Below are 21,422 nucleotides of genomic sequence, written 5' to 3'. Positions count from 1 at the left end.
AAATCACTGAATATATACAAATCAGTCTCAGCACCTGTGTGCATATAGTGGGCAAAGCTTGTTCTAGCCGTGCTCTGAACAGAACTGAACTGCCTCTGCCTCTGTTCCAGGCAAAGGAGAGAAAGTGGATTCCTTAGCAGAGTGCCAGTCCTAGGTTTATATTCTCTGCTTGCCAAGATTACGTGGCTTTCTTTTTTGGCACTGAGTGTAGCAGAACATGCTTTTCTCTTTTTGGCAAGTGGAGGCATCTTCTTTGCAACGGCACATTTCAGGCTTGTGTCTGCTTGCAATGTAAAGGGAAAATACCACCCTCATCACCCTCTATGACTACTCGTGGAAGAATAACCCTCATTTTTTTGGCTGCGGGAGTATATTTAGGGAGAGACTGTAGAATCACAGAAATGCTGGTTGGAAGTGACCTCTGGAGGTCTCTAGTTCAACCTGCAGCTAAAACAGGATTATTGTCAGCACTAGGTTAGGTCAGCCATGTCTTTTTCTAGTTGAGGCTTGAAAACCTCCAAGGATGGAGATCCCTCCACTGCTTTCAGCAACCTCACCCAATGCTCACTAGTCTTCCAAACTATTTCCTGATGTCCATCCTGAATCTCTCAAGACACAACCTGTGGCCATTGCCTCTTCTGCCACTAGGCATCTCCCACTTCCAATAAATATTTGGTTCTGTAGTTTTTGTAACACGCCTTTGTGTAGTTGCAGTCTACTATTTGATCGTCCCTTAGCCTCCACTTCATTCCAGGTACCTTGACCTCTTCTTCAGGTAATGTGCTCTAGGCCCAAAACTGGGCACAGCATTCCAGATGTCATCGCACCAGTGCCAAGCAGAATGGATAATAGCATCCCTTGCTATGCTGGCCATGCTTGTAATGTAGCCCAGGAAGCAGTTTGCCTCATTTGTGGTCAGAGCACACTGTTGGCTTGTATTGAATCTGGCAGCTTAACCCTCAAGTCCTTTTCAGCAGGGCTACTCATCCAGCTGTTTCCAAGCCTGGACGGATGCAAGGGTTCATCTACCATACGTGCACAACATTGCCCTTCTCTTGCTGAAGGAGGAGTGAGGAGTTCATAGCATTTCTGCTGGTCCAGTCCTCAAGCTTCTCATGATCACGCTGAACTGAAGCATGCATGTCAGCCATTCCTCCTCATTTGCAAGTTTGCTAGGGGTACACTCTGTGCCATCATTCGGGTTGTTATGAACATGTTGAACAATATGGACCCCATTGCCAGCCCCTAAGGTACTCTATATGTTACCAAACTCAAGCTGGATGTCAAGCCATTGATTACTGCTCAACAAGCCTAGTGGCACACCCAAGTCTCAGCCAATCTAACAGTCTGCTCTTCTGGCGCATATGTCCTCAGCTTCTGAATGAGAATGCCATGGGTATCGAAAGCCTCATTAAATTCAAGGTATATCACATTCACCACATTCCCCTTATCTGCATGCATAGATGATAACTTGGCACAATGAAGAGGTCTTAAAACTAGAAAATCTACACTGTGCTGCCATGCAGAGGGACTGGCAGTTTTTTTCTGAACAAGGTGGTTAGGGCAATAGAGGCAATAAAACTATGTTAACACAATGTTCCTCCAGAGCTCATTGGCTCTCCTTAGAAGAAAGCTGTATTAGTCTCAGGAATGGTGGGAGAGAGAAGTGCACCAATGTGAATATATATTACTGTTGACACCTTAGTTAGCTTAGACTCTCCTTTTTGTACAGCATTGTGCTGCATAAGCAAATGCAAAAAGTTGAGTATTAGCCTTTCATTTCACCACCAGCTTGCTTCCTCTGAAGTTTTATGTTAGTCATTTCAGAGCCAATTTTCAGTACTGAACATGTAGTGCTAACAATAGACTTTATTTGGAATTATGAGGGCTTAGTGTCTCTGTAAGTGCATTTTTTTGCTGCAAAAGTGGACTATTTTATATCATGAATGAGCAAAGAATAAAAGCCTAAAAAGATCTGTATGCTAGCTAATATTTTGAAGTTTAAACTCTTCTGAATGTCCATGTTTATGTCAAAATGCCAATCAAAATAACAAAACCAAGATGAAAATTAAAAAATATATATTTTTGAATGAGAAAAAATGCATTCCTGAGAAAAGTGAACACTAGGTCTTATATTTCAGTCCTTACAGCATTGTAGAAGAGAGATTCTAAAATCATCTAAAGAGAGTTTTGCGCCTTTTTATCTGTGCAATGTCATTATCTTCAGATCGTATGCTCAGTGATACCCATAAAGGAATCTGAACATTAATGATGAGAACATAATATGTAGATACAGGTGTTTCATGAAGATGGCCGAAAGTCTAATTTGTGATGTGCAAATGGAGAGACATGCTTCATTGTTGGGATCCTCAGTGAGTTTGAAGGACTGCCATTCAAGAAGAGGAATAAGAAGAAATTGCATAGAGAACCTATTGAGGTACTCTGAGGTAGAAGTCCACAATACCGTACGTTCAGGGACAGAGTCAAAGTCATTTGAGTGATACTACCTGTACACTCGTACAAGCTTGACCGCTGTAGTCTTTTTCATGAAGTATAACCTTAACCTGGAATGTGTGTGTGTGTGTGTGTGTGTGTGTTGCAATATGCACTAAAATATATGATGCCTTCACTGTACTTTAAAATTATACTAAAGAATTTCATTCTTAATATACACTCAGATTTAGTCTCAACTATATTTCCAGCATTATCACTGCAAGATGCTTTTGTCAGTATAGTCAGTGCTTTTGTCAGATACAGAATCCAGTAGATGGTAAAATAGAAATGTCATCATCATTAACATCATCTTTCCTATCAAATAGAAAACATTTTGTGCACAGCTCTTTCCAGTGCTCTTACCCACAGGATAAGATCACAGAAAATACAAGCAATTTTTTCCTTTAACCAGAGAAATCATTTCAAGAGAAGACAGCATATGCTGTCACACTGGTGTTAAAACCAGAGTGGGGCAGTCATAAGAATAAGCAAGGCTATTGAATGAGGCAGAAAAGCTGCTTTGTTCTTAACATATTTCCTTTCATTTACCAGAATGCCACAGCAAGCTCAAACTTTCCCTGTATTTCTTTGAAGCAATGTTGTCATCTATGGCTGCTGCAGTCATTTCTTTCTCACTACACTTGTACAGGTTAGTACTATTTTTGTTTGTATGCATCTGAATTACTGGTGCATGCAGTGCAGACAACAGTTCTGTTTTAGTTCATGCCTGATTTCACTGAAATGATACTGAAAAATTCAAGAAGCAGCTAAGAGCTGGGCATGCAGAACTTGCTGAAAATGCAGAGCACTAAGATGATCACATGAAGAGGACAGATTTTCAAAAAGAACCAGAGAACAAGGACGGGTTTCTATTTGCTAGTTTGTAGCTTAAAATAGTAGACCGTTGACATTATTACAGTACAATTCAGAGTTCTTAGTAAAATGTTATCTCATGTACAAAGTAATGTCTATAGAATACAGCCTACTAGCCTACTACTTGCAGTAAAATGGATGCACAAAAATGGATGCTCAGAGAAAGAGGCATTCATTTCTCACTCAGGTACACAATGAGCTGCTCCCACAGTGGCCTACTCAGTAATCTAATTGCCCTTATTAACTGCAAGACTGCTGTGTGCACCAGTCTCCTGAAACAGGCTCCTGCAGCTTCATTATAATCAGAGCCACCTGCTAGATTTGTAGAAAAAGTAGATGTTCTGTCATCTGTAAAGGCAGTCCCAGAACCTCTTTCCCCGTGTACAATCCCTCTCTTGCTCTCTGAGATATCATCTTTACAGGAGATAACCATTTCTACAGTCCCAGTGTTAGACCTGTATGGGCAATAATAAAGGATCTTTGAGATATCACAAATTCTTTAATGTGCCCTCCTGACAACCAAGAAACTTTGGAGAAAAGACAACGGATAACGGAAAAATAGAGAAAGTAAAACACAAATAGAGTCCAGCTTGGGTAAAAAGATGAATACTTTTCTTTAAATGGGACATATCACACCAGTAAGAGACAGTGGCAAAGCATTTCATTTTGGAAAGAAGAGTGGCGGGCTCAGCTTTGAAAAAGGATGGAAAGATATACTTAGATATTTAGTCTGCAGAACAGATCTTCTAGGTCTAATTCTCTTCCCACTAGAAAATTATAAACATGAAAGAAGCATTCAGCCCCATTTTTATGTCTGCTCAAGAGAATGTTTTTCAATGATGAACAAGAAAGGGAACGCTCAGTATCGTAACATACTTCTGCTGTGATTGTGCAGTGTTTAATCTTTCCTTAAACAAGGACGAACAGGCTAGGCATCCCTGGATAGCCTATTCTCACCAGGCATCTCTTCTGGTATAGCATGCCTGTGATGTTACAGTGGAAAATCATCACGAATGGTGCGGTTTAGTTCAATTTGTCATATTTAGCCCAAGTTTCAGTGAGAGATTCTGGCACCCCAAGTGTTGGCTACTGAGCAATTTGCCATAAGTACAAGAGCACCACCTTGTGATACTGAATCACAGCATGCCACTGAACACGAGTGTGGCAGGAATGACCATGGGAATTGCCTGCACCTTGGACAATCAGCACCACCCACACCTGGATGCACGCCCTTGCCACTGCTTCCTGCCATAGGAATAAGTCCGTTTCACGGACAACTGTGTAACAATGTATCACAGAAATTTGAATTTGGGGAAAAAGTAGTACAGTTAATATTTTGTGGAGTATATCTGGAAGCAGAACAACTTTCAGCATAAGAGCCGTTATACATTACTGCAGGCAGATACGGCATTTGTAGTAACAAATCACCTGGACATAGCTACAGCCTACACAGCCCATACAGTACAACAACACACAGGATTTATTAAATTGGACAGCTGTAAAACGGGTAAAATCTTAGGTTAGGGCTACAGGTTTATTCTTCTGGGTCCCAGCTCTCTCATCCTATCCTCATAGGAGAGATGCTCCAGTCTCTTAATCATCTTAGCAGCCCTTCGTTGGACTTGCTCCAGTAGCTCCATGGCTTTGCTATACTGGGAAGCCCAGAACTGCACACAGTACTCTTACAATCAAGTTCACAAAAGAAAGAAGTTGCCAAAGAAAATATGAAGGAGTCCTAAGATATTGGCTTCAAATCTTAATGTCGTTTGACGGATAGCCATGGTCAAATGAATGTAAGTCATGGAAGAGAACGAAGATGCTGGATGTTTTTAAATCTTGTTCTGATAATTATGTTGAGGATATGAAGCAATACAGAAAATTTAAAAACATCACCTCCTACTCACTTCTATAGCAAAATAAGAAGCAATTTGAATCCTTGCCATATTCTTGAACATTTTTATAAATTCAAATAATTCCGGAAAAGATTCCAAAAGCCTTAAGGTGCCTACAGCACAGCTTAAACAGAATTTAGATGCCTGAAATCAAGTCAGTGAGTCACAAATATTCTGCCTGTGGCATGCATACCTGAAAGGCACCTAAGCTGTCATCAGTAAAGTTATTCAGGCACCTAAAGTACTTCTAATGCATATTCCCAGAGGCCTTCTTATTTTAGATGAGATGAGTGTCTCAGCAGATATTTTGCTTCACGTGTGTTTGGGCGTTCTCAAAGTAGTTTTCCAGATACCTAAAATCCTTTGCAGATTAGGCCTAGCCACACCATGCCTACCCTATACCAATAACACTGAGTTCAGCACAAAGCAGAATTGATATGCTGCTGTTACTCAAAAACTGTTGGAATGAACATCCTCCTTGGGTGACACTCATCACTTGCACTACATGGAGGGTGAGGGACAGTATCACTGCTGTGAGACATTTTCTTTTAAAAGAGTAAATTCATTCAAATCAAAGCAGCAACTGAAGCATCTAAGAGGGACTTCAGAGCTGCAAATCCCTCTCTCTCATAAGCACCTAAATCCCAGGGAGAGAGAAGGAATTTCAGACACATCCCTTATTTCAGCGTTTTCTCTGCATCTATCTATCTGCTTGGCACTCTGGCCAAGCAAATAGAGTGCTTGGCACTCTGGCACACTTATAAATCCCACTGTCAGTTGCTTCACTCCTCTCCTCAACTGACTAGGATATTTAGGTGAATAACTCAGGATAGCAAATTTCTGCCTTGGAGCTGGACACCTGAAACTCAGGCTGGATGTCATCAGACATGGATTCCCGTGTATCTGAGCCTTTATGAATTTTGTTTCATCCTATCATATGTAATTCTAAACCTGAATTCCGGCAGCCCCTGATCCAGAAATGCTAAATAAAGGGCTGTCCCTGTATTGACACTCATGCTCTGAAATAATTTTGCAGGTCTTAAAAAATACTATATGTATGACATGTTACGATCAACTTAATAAACTGAAACTCCAGGCTCTTATTAAAAAAAACCCCACTCACTTCTCAAGCATATCCCTTCTTTTTAAGAATAAAAAACCGTAAATAAAGGGCACTAGATCATCTTAATCTTATCTAGCATTTCTAATGCTATACTGAAAATGTCCCTATGTGTGTGAAATTATTGTGGTGATGTTTTTAGTAAGGAATAGCATACTACACAGCATGAAAATATTCTCTATAAATGTGAAATTTTCTAAATATAGATCAATACAGCTACCAGCAATATAGAAAATATGACTACAATGAGACACAAACACTGCAGATCGTCTTTATGTGTCAGCATGTCGGCACTATGGATGGGAAGGACCAAGTGGACTTTCCATTACGCAGATCCACAGTATGTGTTATATGCAGCTAAAGGAAGAAAAAAGTGCAGTTTACATCTATCGTTTGACACTTTAGGACTAATATTTTTTTTTCCATTTGGGAATTAAGATATCATATGCAGAAATAACATATCCACAATAGACAATTTAAACAAGTATTTAACCTTGCAAATAAATATGTTTGTGTCAGCTGGTCAAATGTTTCATTATCTGAAAAAGCATAAGCAAGATTGTGCCCCAAAAGACCACCTACAGAAAAGGTTTATCGGTTGCAGGCAAAATGTGAGACAGAGTAAAATTAAGATGATTATTTCTTTAGGTATCTACTGTAAACAGCTAGACACCGGGTAGATACTTTTTTCTCTGTACTTAGAATTTACCCTCACTAAAGGAAAGCATTTCTTCGTTATCAGCAGAAGTAGCAAAGAAGTAGCAAAACACTAATTTCCTATGAGTTAGCACTCTCTGGCTTTATGCTTGTTAACTCAGCAAGCTCGGTTCTCCCCTGTGCTGCCACATGTTCATGATCCTCCTGTGATCTCCCCAGTTCCCTCCCCTGTTACTAACTCTTGACCAGGCAGAGACTTGCTCAGAGCTTTGTACCTGCCAGGCCAAGCACCACGGATACCTATAAAGCACACAGCACTATTTTTTCTCTCAGTGAGGGAAGGAAGAAGCAGTGTTTTTTTTTCTTTTCTACCTTGTTTTTAATGAAATTGCTAGGAACTTATTTATCCTTGAGATCCTTCTTTCTCTGCCAAATCTGGCTAGAATTGACAACAGATATTAAAGAAAGGAATGGATGGACAAACAAATGGACAAACAGGTAGCCAAGCATCATAAGACTTACAGCCTCACGAAACCAGGCATTACTGGAATTGTTAGACACCAAAAATGGTCCTTCTTGTCAAGGAAAAGGCACCCAAAGGATTTGTAAACATTTGTAAGAAAAGAACAGTGAAGAGTGGAAATGCAGAGAAAATCAGAGAAGCGCTAACAGTATTACCAGTTCGAGGAATAGCAGCCTACTGCAAAAATAGATGTTTACTATCATGTTGCTATTGCAAGTCTTGACCATAGTCAAACAGCCAACACACTGAATGTCTGCTCAGAAAAATCCTTCCTGTGTATCTCAATGAACTGCAAGTTGTTCACAAAGGCTGAGGCCCAGATCTTTAACAGAATTAAAATCCTTGAGTCCCGTATATGGGCTTGCCTCCCACTGAAGTAAATGAGGAGACGTATGTGTGACTTGGCATGTGAAGAAGAAAGTATTTGAATGCTGGTCAGCTGCAATATCCTTGAAAATATAACTGACAATATAACTCACTAGCTGTTTTGTCTCATCTTATTCAGTTTGGGGTTCATCACTGCTACAAATCAGAGTGGTGGTGTGCGGTGGTGTTCCTTTTCCACACTGTTTCCACTATTTGTTTTGGAACATTTTGCCCCCTGAGGGCCTGCTCACAAGAACTCAAAATTATCCCATGAGCAGATCTCCAGCAGCAGCCTGCTTTACACTCTTTCAAAACCCCTCATCTTCTGGCTGATCCTCTTGGTAGTACTACTGATCCCAGAGTACTGATGCACGATGCTATCCTCTAGCTGGTGTATAGACATCAGATTTAAAGTTCCAGCTAACTTCAGCAGTGGCACTGGTACTTTAAACAGTAGGCTAATTATAACTCTCTGTATATTGACCTCTTGGTAGCAGTCTCTAGAGCTCTTACTGCCATTAGTGCTCGCAAATATTTAGCAGAAAAATCAAAGCCAGGAAGTATAGTGCCACAGTCATAGTTCTTTGTACGTTATATTTCATTATATTTCACTTTCATTAAAGCATGCTAAAACATAGAAAATAGCCTCAGTTCATTTAGCTAGTTAGAAAAAAATGTGATTTTGGCCTATGCCTTTCAAATTAATAGACTAGTAAAGGTTCATTTTGACAGCTTTATGTTAAAGAAAGCGTAGTGGGTTTGGGAAGTTTTGCTTGCAACATTCATTGTCATTCACAGTTTTGAGATAAGCTAAACTGCTAAATATCTCTAATTATCCTAACTCTTACCCTGATTTTTCTCCTTTAGCAGTTGATGCTACATTTCATTTCTTTTTCAAAAAATGAAATTGCTAGCTAAGAAATGTTTGCAGTATCTAAACAGGCATTCGCAATCTGTCAAGGCTTGAACAGAGGTACAATTCATAGATTGAAACTACATGATGTAACAGCTCAACTATTTATTGACTTGATGAAGCAAAGCTTATTACTAACAATAACCTATTCAGACCAATCTTTCTTTTCTGATAAACACGCTAAAACAAGAAACTATTTGGAATTCCCTTTCTTGAAATGCAGATGAACCTATTTTAGTTCTTATCATAAATGCGAAACGTATTGGGTGATTTCTCCAGATAAAATTTTTAAAGTTTAAAGTTTAAAGTTTAAAGTTTTACTTTTAAAAGTTTTAAAAGTTTTACTTTTAAAATGGCTCTATAGTTTTTCTTAGAGAAATATATTCTAGAGCTACAGCAAATATTTGATATCATTTCAGATTCTCTATCAGCTCGCTATTTTCAAGGTTATAACAAAGTTCATCCTAAAATGATGTCAATAATTTATATCAGTAAACATCTGTGTTTCTAATACACTGAATAGTTCATAGTACACATGACTCATATTTAAATAATTCATTCCAAACCTTTGAATTATCAGATGGAAAACAAGAAGAATGGAACAGAACCACTGAAACGCTCTAAGAGAAAATTGAATTTAAAAAACTGCAATGCTCTGAATAATATCCTAATTATTTAAAACGGTAACTAGCAACAACAAAAAAGCATTATGGACATAATGTTGTAAACAGTATTATAATCCACATTAGATTCAATAATGCCGGAAAAATCTGTATCCTTAAGTATGAGCAACATAGATGTTGAAAAATATGTACTTGGATAAGCAGCAGTCAATATTCACAGAAATTTAGCCTCCTGATTTTACTAGCAAAACCAGAGAAATTCTTCTTTTCTAATACAACAGTTACAGCAACGGATTTAATTTGCACCCATTTAATGTTTTCTATGGATGTAGTATTTTAATGAAATGCAGACGCTGAACTTTTGCACAGGGTTAACAGGCATCTCGTGATGGGTGCAGCTGCATAAACTAACAGCATTCAGCCAAATGAGTCAGGAGGTCACTGCTGCAGAAACTTATTTGTATTTGGGTAGGAAGCCATTGTATGTTCCGTAAAAAAGCATCATAAGAGGAAATTGAGCTCTTGATTACCATTTTATTGAGTATTTAGGTACTTAATGCAAAAGTGGAATAGCTCCAAGAGGAAGGATTGGTGCACCCCGATAGGAAACCACAATGTACTTCAGAAGGGAGAAAATTCTGTTGGGAGATCCCAGTACAAACCCACCTGAATATAAGGAATGTGTCAGAGATTTATATCAAAGATTTTCATTTGCCAGGCGACTAGCTTAATTACAAGCTTCTAGATTGCCTTCAGGTGGAACTCCTTTAATGTTTCCTGTGGGACTTGGTTCACTTTGTATGACATATCTAAACAGACATGGAAATGAGAGTGTGAGTGTTGGGATACCACTCTAGCATGGTGGGTTGGACATTCTCCTGGAAAGCTGCTGCCCTGGGTCCTCATTTTTGTTTCCAAGTGAAACCATGTCAACAGGAGAGAAAAACTCCTTTCTCCTTCCCACTTGCCACAGTTGGTTGTCTGGGATAGTAGCCCAGAGTATGAGATGATGTAACGGGGCCCCACACCCAACATGAGGTACCTGCCAAGCCACTGTGAAACAAGCTCTGAAGCCTTTGGATAAATTCAGCCTGACCAAGGTGATACAAGTGGTTTCCATCCCATGAGGCTAGTTTCCTGGATAGCCTTGCAAGGGCTGGGTGGATGGGATCTGAAAAGCCAGTCAAGCTGCCGAGCTGCTCCAGCCACAGGAGAGCAGTGGTGGCTCTCCGTCCTGTGTGCTGCCCACCCAGCCCTTGTGGCGTACGGTTTGAGATACTGACATTGGTTTGTAATCTCAGCCACCCACAGAGCTTCTGGACGCAGCCCCTGTCCAGGTACAGCCACAGATGCACAAAGGTACAGCACCTGGTTTGCTGTGGACTCCTGTTGGTGTGTGCTGCTCTGATGGCTGCCAGAAAACTGCCTGCCTGGCCTGAGGATTGTGCTTGTGTAACAGGAATACATCGAGAAACAAAAAGCCAAGTGTAGCCCAAAGCTCCTCAAAGTAGACACTGAGGACAGACAAACCTCTTGATACCCTGCTCTACCCGCTGCTCTGACAGCCAAGTTCAGTCACAAAGCTTCCACTAATAGTCTCTAAATATGAACATTGAGGGGCTAGAGGCACAGTCCTCCAATAGATGCTGGGATTAGTTCTCCTACTGATCCAAGAGATCAATTCTGTTGGTTATATCCTCTGGCTTTTTGATGTAGGATTGCGTATATTTTGTGAGGTAACTCTTTATAGCCCAATTCAACAACTGTGATACGTGCTTTCCTTTAAATATAGCATACACACTTTCAGATCTTGTAATTAGACACGTTTTATAAAATTAGATTGTAAGAATGTCATTATTTGTAAGTGGATATTGCAGAGACTATGTGAGTACCAAGGTTAATACATTATGACTGCAGATCCTGTGCCAATTCTTATGTTTTCATAAAGCTCCCAAAGCATTACTTTACATTATTCTTTTTTTCTGCCTTCATAAGTTCATGAAGGCTCAAAAGAGCTAACTAAATTTCTTTTGAAAGGAATTACAAATTCTGAAGAATCAATAAATACAACTGTATTCCCAGCAGATAGTTTTTATACTGTGCTAGACAAGGATGAAGATGCATTTCCTGTAAACTTAGTTATGAAAAGACAGCTCAGAGACTACAATTTAATTACTAAGATATAACAAGACATCTGGGGAAACTGCTGGATTGGCAGCTTTTGAAAGAGTTTGCAAAGTGATTTCACAGAAGAAAGGAAAGGTTTGTTTTCTAGGTCTAGGGTTTTTTTGTTGCTGTGGAACTTTAGATGTCTATGTGGAAAGGAAAGCTTGCCAATATTTTAAAACAGAAAAGTAATAAGATTAAAAAATTAAAGCCAAATGTGCAGGTAGTAGAAGTATGCTACTTCACAAAAACAGAGGATTTCACTCACAAACATGCATTTGTTCTTCTTCTATTGTATGGGTCAACAGACTCTATACCACAGTGTTTGTTAACGTGAAGTACTAACAGTAGAAATTATCCCTCTCTTAACCTTTGAAAAATTCACTGAGGAGACAATTCATGATCAATGATATCTCTGTGTAAAAAGCCTTGCTGATTTTTTTAATCTAATCATTTAATAGCTTTCCATGTTCCTACTGTGTTTACTTTATTGTCAAAAAATGAGCAAACTAACCTTTGGTCTAATTTTCTCTTTGAATTCAGAATAACATTTTTTTCCATTGTGTTTTTCTAGTTTAATGCTGGTGAAATTCCTTGAATTTATGGGCAGCTATTCTACTATAAAACTGATACAGTGGAGTATTAAGCTTTTCTATTCAGCTTTTCTTTTATCACCTCAAATAAATAAGACCTTTTATAGAAATACACTTTTTTTCTTTTCTATAAAAGCTCCCGTTTGTCTAGTTTGTTGTTCAGAAGCTTTTGTAGATATTTATCCAAAGGTTGGGCATAGCAGTTGTTCATTCCACATGGACAGATAAATAAGCTGCCACCAATTTCCGTTGTCCTCCAAACTCACTTCTATTCCTCAAAGCCTGCAGATACTTATAAGCTTTGCATCATGTCTTAAAGGCTGCTTTGGAAGATGCATGTCACTGGCCAGAGTTACTAGCTTAGCCTGCCAGAGCTGTCTAGGTTTTTGTGACACTGAAAGTGTGTGCTTTTATTATAAGAAGCACCAGTATGTAACCAGATTTTCTTTACTGCTTTCCTCCATATACCAGCAGTACCTCAGGCTTCTGGATGAATGAAGAGACAATCGGTTGATTGTCTTTCACACAACTTTCAGACAACCTCCAAGCTTGCTGTTTTTTTTTTTTTTCCCCTCATACAGCACCAGGAAGGCACAGACATGATGCTCATCAGCTTACTGAACACATTGCGTTCAAGTTCTTGCCGTTAAACTCCTGTTCCCCTTCATCAGCACTGTGGCTTCAGAAGTCTGAGTAACAACATAAAACCTCATCACATCCAGGGACAACCACGGCCATTACCTGAATTATATCTGTAAGGGAAGCACAGTACCATACCACTAGGGAATAATTTTACTCCTTGTAAACATGCCACTAGAGGGGTGTCTGGGATTCTTTCAGATTCCGGGGTTAGTTGCACTGAACTCTAGAGATTATCATTTGTCAGATATAAGAATTTATTAGGGCTAAGCAGTTCTACACGTATGACAGACACTGGACAACACTAAAAAATTAAGAGCAGACTATCTACAAGTATAACAAAGCTAAAAAGTATAGTAAAGAACTAAAAATAGAATACACATATCAGAGCTCTATTGTTAAGCTAAGGATGCACAGTACAATGACCGTTCTTTGATGCATGGTATAATGACCACTCTTGCTCTTTCCTTGTCCTTATGGGCCACCCCTCCTGTATAGTTTCCCTCGGATTGTTCTCACCATGCTCAAGCTGCACCAAGATGATTCAGGCATTTGGCATCAGGGGCGTCCCTGATGATGGGTGGGTTGTCAGGTCTGCAGGCCAGCTGATGGTGAGTCCGAGTCCACGCAGAGGTATGTGGCTTACTTCCTTTTATCCTTCCTGGGCTTCGTTCATTATTCGGTCAATCAACGCCAGACCACAGCTGGACAATAGAGCAGATGACCTCAGTCGATAACAGTATGGATACCAACAGGGTGGTCAACAGAATGCTCAGCGGTACTGTCAACAGATAACAGTATGCACATTCAACAGCTATCACTATGCACGTTCAACAGATGTCAGTACAAAATTCCAGGGTACCTAGATGCTTACAGAGTGAGTCTGCAGTGTCACTTCTCTTTTGCTGACTAGGTTTGTTCCGCACTCATGGGTTCATTGAAGGGCTACGGCAACCCCACAGTGTGGTGGCTCTGGCTGTAGTGCACCAAACTCTTCCTAAACTCTTGGGGAGCACCCTAGAGCAGACCCCTCTTCTATGGGCTGCACCATCCTGAGTTCCATGCTTGCCTGTGTGGCACCTATCACTCCTTCATTATAATATGAGGAGTATTATGTAATCCAGCCAAATCCCAAAAACTGTGGAGAGATCAGAAATTAAGAGCTTTTGATCACAAACACAGCTAACTATGCTCAAGCGAAGATGTGATTTAGGAGGGGCAACAGCAGCTTTTCAAAGCCTCTACACTTCCTTGATTCTGGGACAATCAAGATCTTGGTTGGACCTCTATGCCACAAACAGCCTTGACCTGTTTGTCCACCAGTGACTTTTTCTCTACGCAAGCAGCATCCCTATGCAGCCAGACAAGAAAATTTTCTAGCAGCTTTATACCATCAACTTAGCACAAAGTGACTAGAATCTGCTGCTGAATGAGGCAGTCTACCCCCTTCCCTGCATAGATATAATTTTGGAAAGATGTGATACATTAATTACTCATATGATATGTTACTCATTCTGAGTACAATATAGTGAGTGTTACTCTGTACGAGGATGACTACATGTTCCGTACTGACACTGTAATAAACAGAATGTTAAAATAAATCTTTGGCAAGAGTTTGTGTCTCTCAGTGACGGTATCACCGTTAAAAGCTAAGTCTGCTGGTTTAATCTTTTTGGTCGTTCTTTTTAGGCTGGCAGTCTATTATGAAGTCCATTTCCTTCCTTGTTACATTTTTATTACTGACAAAGGGAGAATGGCTCAAATATTTACAAATAAATCTGGTAAGACAGTCCTTACCCTGAAGAGAGTGTAATCTAGTTTGGATGCTGACAAATTAATCACTTATTTTGAACTTTTGTTTGCCTCTTGTAGTTTGCACTCCCACTGGTGTGCAGTCAGTAATGTCAGACCTAGAAAGCGGGGGCAGAGTGGGCTGCATCCTGACCTCTGGGGCGGGACAGGAGATTGCTGCGCTTCCAGCTTTACACCATGGATTGATTTCCTTATCCAAAGACAGGCCAATAGGAAATGTAAAAGCAATGAAAGGAGTGAGATCCTAAGATCTTTCCCTACCACCTGCACTCTCTCTGTGTGAGTCTTCATGGCCTGTGGGTCTTACAACTCTAATGCACAGTATTATGGCGATAACAACAAGGGTGGAAGTGTCCTTTTTACTTGTCCCTCTTTAGTTTACCTGTTAAGGTGTTCTCATGCATGGTGGGAGCTGTGGGCCCAAACCTTCTAAGGCACAATGAACCCAGAACTAGGCCTCCTATCTCCTGAGCTTGCGCTCAAATGTGCCCTGTTAAAGAAAACAGGGTGACATTAGCTTTGGTATTTTTGAGTGGATCTACATAGTTCTTATGGAAGCGCTAAGCTAATCTCAGAAATGAAATGATTTCTGCAGTGCCCTTCAGGTTAGAGACAAGTGGAGAACAAGGATTGCTGCGTGGGACTTACCAATGGCATCCTACTCTCTTCTAGATTTAAGAGTTCAGGATCTGTCCCTGACTGCTTTTCAAATTGAAACTGCTTCTGTTTTCATATTTTCATCATAAGCTGGAAAAAAATTCTTCATCTACAAAATATTGTTCTCTTAAAATCTGGTGATGCTGACCTATTGTTATGACCTTCCCAAAAACAAAAGGCATTTCTAAATACTTCAGACATTTGAGGAGTTAAGAGTGATTCACAGATGAAGCATATGATTTCAAACTTCCATACTGGCAGAGAAAGATATTGGCAGGGAAAAATAACCTCCCTATAACCTTGTAGTTCAAAACCTTTCTTATATGGCTGGCTTCATTTTCAAACAAGTTTTAGAACAAGAGCAAATAAACTCAAAATATTCGATGGTAACTATCAAAAATGCTTGGAGTTTTTGACATGCTTTCACACGTCCTTCTTGGCTGCTATGAACAGCAGGTTAGCGTCAATGTGAGTTTCCCTGTCCTGTTGCCCTTCTGAGTCCCCAGGAGTCAAGACACTTCACATCAGCCTTAGAGAAGGTCACATTTGCTCCTGCTCACATGTTCTGCAAATACAGAATGCAGTTTCATGTGGGTCAAGACAGGGGCAGTAGTAAATGCACATGTTCCGCAAAGCCTGATGACCTATTAAAATATCTTATTGTTCCGTTACTATGTTGAGATTTTTTTCTCTCTGTACCCTGACTACTCAATCCACTTAGAATTCTTTTCTATGTTCAGTTACTGTGATTTTAAAAAGATACAGCCTATTGGTATTTCCTGTATACTTGTGACAGAATAAAATCAAATGTTATTTACAGAAAGGCTCAAACTGTTATCTCGGATTCCATTTGTTCATGTAAAGCATGAAGGAAAAAGGTAAGAAGAAAACTTCTGCCCTTTAGTAACTTTCTACCTATGATTGCACAAATATATTCTGCTGGTGCCACTGCTGGTCCAGGCTCAGAAGTTCAACCATTTAAGTTGTACATATAAACCCACTGGTGCAAACACTTGCACCTGCAACCTGCAGGTGCAGGTATGAGCATTTGAAGTTTTAGGCATGTAAAAGTTAAAGCGAGTGTTTGAGCGAACAGGTCCCACTCCTCACAGAGTTGTTACATTAGCATATTCTGACAGGCTTCTGGCAGTAGGCACCTGAAAGTGATGAGCCGTCTCAGCAGATTAAAATGTAAATTCTACTGAAGAAAACAACATGCAGAAATTATGTTTCTGTATAATCTATGTGATTAAATGTTACTTGTTTCAAAGCTAATGCTTCTGTCACTTTCAATTACAGCTTTTGGAAGCTTTATTCTGCATCATTTAATCCCTTTAAATAACTCTCCTATTCCACTTTCTTACAGGGACTGGCACACTTGGTATGAATACTTCACTCCTGCTAACTCCTACAATAACATTCTCTGACTCTAATTTAGAATTATGTTAATCATATCTGCCATCCCCTAATGCCTGGAAGTTATAAAAAAGGACAGGAACATAATCAAATGGAGTCACACTCAATCACTTTTATTGGTCAAGTTATACTGAGTAGACTATATAGTTTGCTCTTCTGTGATGAGCAGATGAAAACTTAATCATTTCCAAATAATGACAGATACCTCTGGTTGGAGAATGGTTTTCAAAACATCCTAAATACCTCGGATTTATTATTGTAAAAGCTGAAGGGCTGAACAAATTTTCCAGTCAGTGTTGCTGTTAACATTTTCAAGTTTTAAGACAAACACTGAAAATGAGTGAAATTATAAAGGAGTTAAAATACAACTTGTTCAACTGTTTTGAAACTCTGATGAGGTAAACGCTTAAAGTTAGGCAGAAATTCTTGTTTTGTTGAAAGAGCAGTTTTTGAATTAAGAGCAATGTAAAAATTCCTCTCCACACTTGCATTTGGCTGAATATTTGTCCTTTGTTAGCCTAAGGAAATTATGATTTATGTGCAAAAGAGGAAGCTACACTTATAATTAATGCAGCAGAATGGAAAGGAGGAAGCTTTGCTAGCAAAAATGGATTTTGTAATCAAATGCTGCTCTCCAAGGCAAGCTCTGCCACCTCGTGGGCTGCTGCCCTCTTACAGAGCAGAGACTGGTGCTGGCAGTGGAGAGAGCAGAGCAGCTCATGGGAGAGTACAGAGCAGTTTTGGGAAAAAGAGGTCTGAAAAAAAAGAGAGATTTACAAAAAAAGTTGTAGAAAGACTTTATTTAACATGATTAGTCTGAATCCTAATTCATCAGCTTTATCTTTTCTTTTATAAAGGAAACAATGCCATTAGGGCAGTGAGGCACATTTTTCTAGCTGTTTTTTCTAACTGATGTTACCAGATTGTAGGGTTCCATCTCCTTCCTAGGTAAATGTCATTAGGATTTAGTGTGGCTATTCCATGTCTGTATTACCAGACCCGGCAGTGCTTTGCAGTTCCCAGGTCCATGTACAAGGTCTATGTGTGCCCCAAATCCATGTAGACACAAGACCCGCTGTGCTCCAGCCTCACAGTCTGGCACCCTGATTTGTGAGTAAATGAATCAGTACAAATCCGAAAGCATGGTGAGTTGCACACTGTCAGGCAATGCTAGATGCAGCTTTCGTTTAGTTTCTTGACTCAGATATACTTCTTTTGCTGATGCTAAAAGCTGAATGTTTGTCCTTTTTTTTTTTTAATAGAAGTTCATAGAGTTGTGCAAACCACTCATTTTGAATTTGCTGACCTGAACAGAAACCTGAATCAAGTTACAAACAAACAGGCAAAATCTACTTTTTCTTGTTAAATGAAAAGCTGGAAAAATTGTTTGGATCAATCTACAAATTTATTTGATCAAAATGGAATAACTTTTTCTTTAAGCAGTTAAAAATATTAGTTTGGTGATTTTCAAGCTAGGAGTGTTATTTAAGCAATTTTTTTTTGTGTGGAAAATGTTGAGGCATTTTGACTTCTCTTATACTTTCAAAAAGGAATAAAACTACTAAGAAATTAAGGCAAAATAGTTTCAGTTGCCCCCAATTTTTAGCATGTATTTTATTTAACAGCTGTACTCAAGATGCAAAAACAAATTTTTTCTTTTGACTTTTAACGGCTAATTGTGAACTTCATGGCTAATAACACCAAATTGGGTGGGAGTACTTGAGAAGTATGTAGAGACCTACTGTTGTACAACTGTTTCAGCGTTAGCTCATGTGTCTGGCTCCCGAAATTTGATTAGATGCCAGTACATGAGCTACCACTGAAATAAGTTACTAAAGCCTTGCAGTGGAGAAGGCATGCCTCAGTGCTGTACAGTGTGGCAGACGCCTAAACAATGAAGTCATCCTGTGACATAAATATAGCTGTCCTCACATGCTCATGAGTTCAGCCATGTCATCTAATAGTTTACGTGTAAACTGTCAGAACAGGAAGAAAAAGAATTTTTATATTCGATTTATTCATTTGAACTGAAAAGCCACAGGAAGTAAAAAAAGAGGAGAATGTCTATGAAAATGCCACAGGCAACGGGGAAAATTTTTGTATTATGGAGCCTGATTATTCTTACCTAGCTAGACATGCTCAGGTCTTAAAGGAAGCAGACTTTCTTTGCTCATATCTCGGTTAGAATACTAAAAAAAAAAAAAAAAAGTGAGCTGGAAGAAAATTCTCAGATATCTCTACATGGCTCTCATCCCTAGGTGTCATTTTCAAAACAAGCTGAGAACTTAAAAAATCAGAAGTTTTCAGAAATTGTAACTTCTTGTTATATCATAAATCCCTGAATTTCTAGTAGTTCATGAATTGCTAATGAAAACAAGCAGCTAAATGAAATGTGTGCACAAGATATGGTTTCATTTTATTTCTCAAGTGACCAAGCATATCTTTCCAGACAACCAGTAGACCATCTAGCTGAATTGCTGAAAATCACTATGATAGAGTGAAAAAATAAGGAAAAAAGTAAAGTAAACATGCATTTTCATATATCTTAAGGAATGCAGTAGGAGCAAAGATTTATATATTTGAAAGAGTTATTTATGATGATAGAATAATCAAATATACTGAAGTGAGGTCAGCAGGAGAGCTTCTGGGTAGTATATAGGTGACTGCTATTGTAGTTGATTTTTTATAGAAGGCATATACAATAGTTAAATAATTTAACAATAGATAAAGTGTAACAGTAAATAAGGAAGATGTGATTCTGATTCATTTATTGATGAATCATATGTTACTATTGTGTTCCCTTCATAAGGTCTAGAAAATAGCCATCCTTCTAGGATGGCATAATAGGTAACTATTTTGTAAACATTTTTCAATGAGCAATATATTTTTTAGTAAAATAGTCATATAAATTCTTGTGGCAAACCAGATTCTGCTGTAAACACTGAGGAGTTTAGACGATAGCTCCTTACATTTTTTTTTTTTAATGTTGATAGTATTAGGTTAGTCAGATGATTTTGAGGAAAAGTAAGTAGCCTAGATCAGGGACACAGATCTATTATTTACTATTAACCAGTGGCAGCAGGAATAAAAGTCTCTAAGGTGATAAGGCAGAAGGTTCATGATCATCTGTAGCAACTGATAAAAACTTATAATTTGTTTCCGTGTGATGAAGAAGAAAAGACCATTCCTGAAGAAAGTTGAGCTTTTTTCTTTCCCAAGACCATTGACAGAGCATTTATTATATATATGACTACCACTGGTACTTTTTGCAACTATTACACATCTTATCTGAGGGAAATGAGATTTAAGTCAGGGATAGCTCTTCAGATATATGGAGGTAGCAAGCAAGACAGTTTAGTTCTTCTCCATTCAGTCAGTTGTCATGCGTCTCCTACTTTTCTCACTTAGGAAGGACTGGCTGCTCTAGAAAAATAGGATGGACTGGACTCTTCAAAATGTACGTGGTAATCACCAAGACTGTCATAACAATCATATGATAACAAGATTATCATAGATCTTAATAACAGATGCGCAGTAAGGCATATTATTTACTTCTTTCCAGGGTGGTTAGGACCAGCAGCAACCTAGCTCCATTTTCTTGAAACATGATAGTTCTCTGATGTCTTTAAAAGGAGTTTGATTGACTATTTCCCTGATAGTTGACAAGAATAGACACCATAAAACCACAAAGACATACTAATCCGATGCCTTGATCCACAGAAAGGACAGCAGAGCAATACTACAAAGGAACTCAAAGGGCATAAAACATTGTGCCTTCTCATATTAGTAAGATGGTCTACCCAGCTCCGGCTAGAAGAAGATCTAGAGCAAAGCTTACAAGAGAGAACTTTAGAGGACCAGAGGAACACACACAGCTGCAACTAGATTTGCATCACTTTCCGTATGGGGAAATGACCTGACGATTCACGCAGTGCAATAAAATCTCCTGCTGTTTTGTCCTATATGCAAGTACTTTAATCCTTGTTACCTTTTGAATCTTGCCGCAGGAGGAAGCTGCTTGTGCTGCATGTTACTCTTGTGTTGGTCATGATTAGAAAACATCCACTTCCAGAGCTTTTTATGAGCAATAATTAAAAAATAAAACACATTTTAGATATTTTAAAATGAAAACAAACTTGTGAATATGTGACTAACAAGAACTGTAGTAGAAAGAGCTAATATGGTTTTCTCATCCAGAGCCTCATGCAGTATCATTTTTCTTTTTCACATCCCTGTGCTGTTCGAAACACCAGTTTATGGCACAACTTAGAGGGCTTGAAAATGCACTTTCCTTAAGAGTTTGGTGTATATTCTCCTGAGGCCCTCAAATGATTACAGTAAAAAATAGAAGCATCAATTGCAATCTATTCACACAGCAGGGTATTACTTCTGCTGAGGTTTTAATTTGTCCTGAAACTGTACATATCAGCAGTTTTTCAAAATTACATTATCAACTGATATTTTATACAGCCTAAAATCCAGCTTCTTTTCTTGTTGTACAAAGGCTTTGCAGACACTGAAATCAATGTGGTTCCCAGGCTCAGGGGCAAAGGGTTTGGGATTTAAGGATTCTAGAATTGCCCAGACTGGGAATTATGGAGCCTTCTCAGGCCAGAGAAACCACATGAGGATAAGGACCTTCCTCTGTACATAACACTAACATCTCCCAGAGGAAGCAG

Source organism: Struthio camelus, chromosome 1 (genome assembly GCF_040807025.1).
Source record: "Struthio camelus isolate bStrCam1 chromosome 1, bStrCam1.hap1, whole genome shotgun sequence".
Classification (NCBI taxonomy): domain Eukaryota; kingdom Metazoa; phylum Chordata; class Aves; order Struthioniformes; family Struthionidae; genus Struthio; species Struthio camelus.
This window is presented reverse-complemented; position numbering follows the sequence as displayed.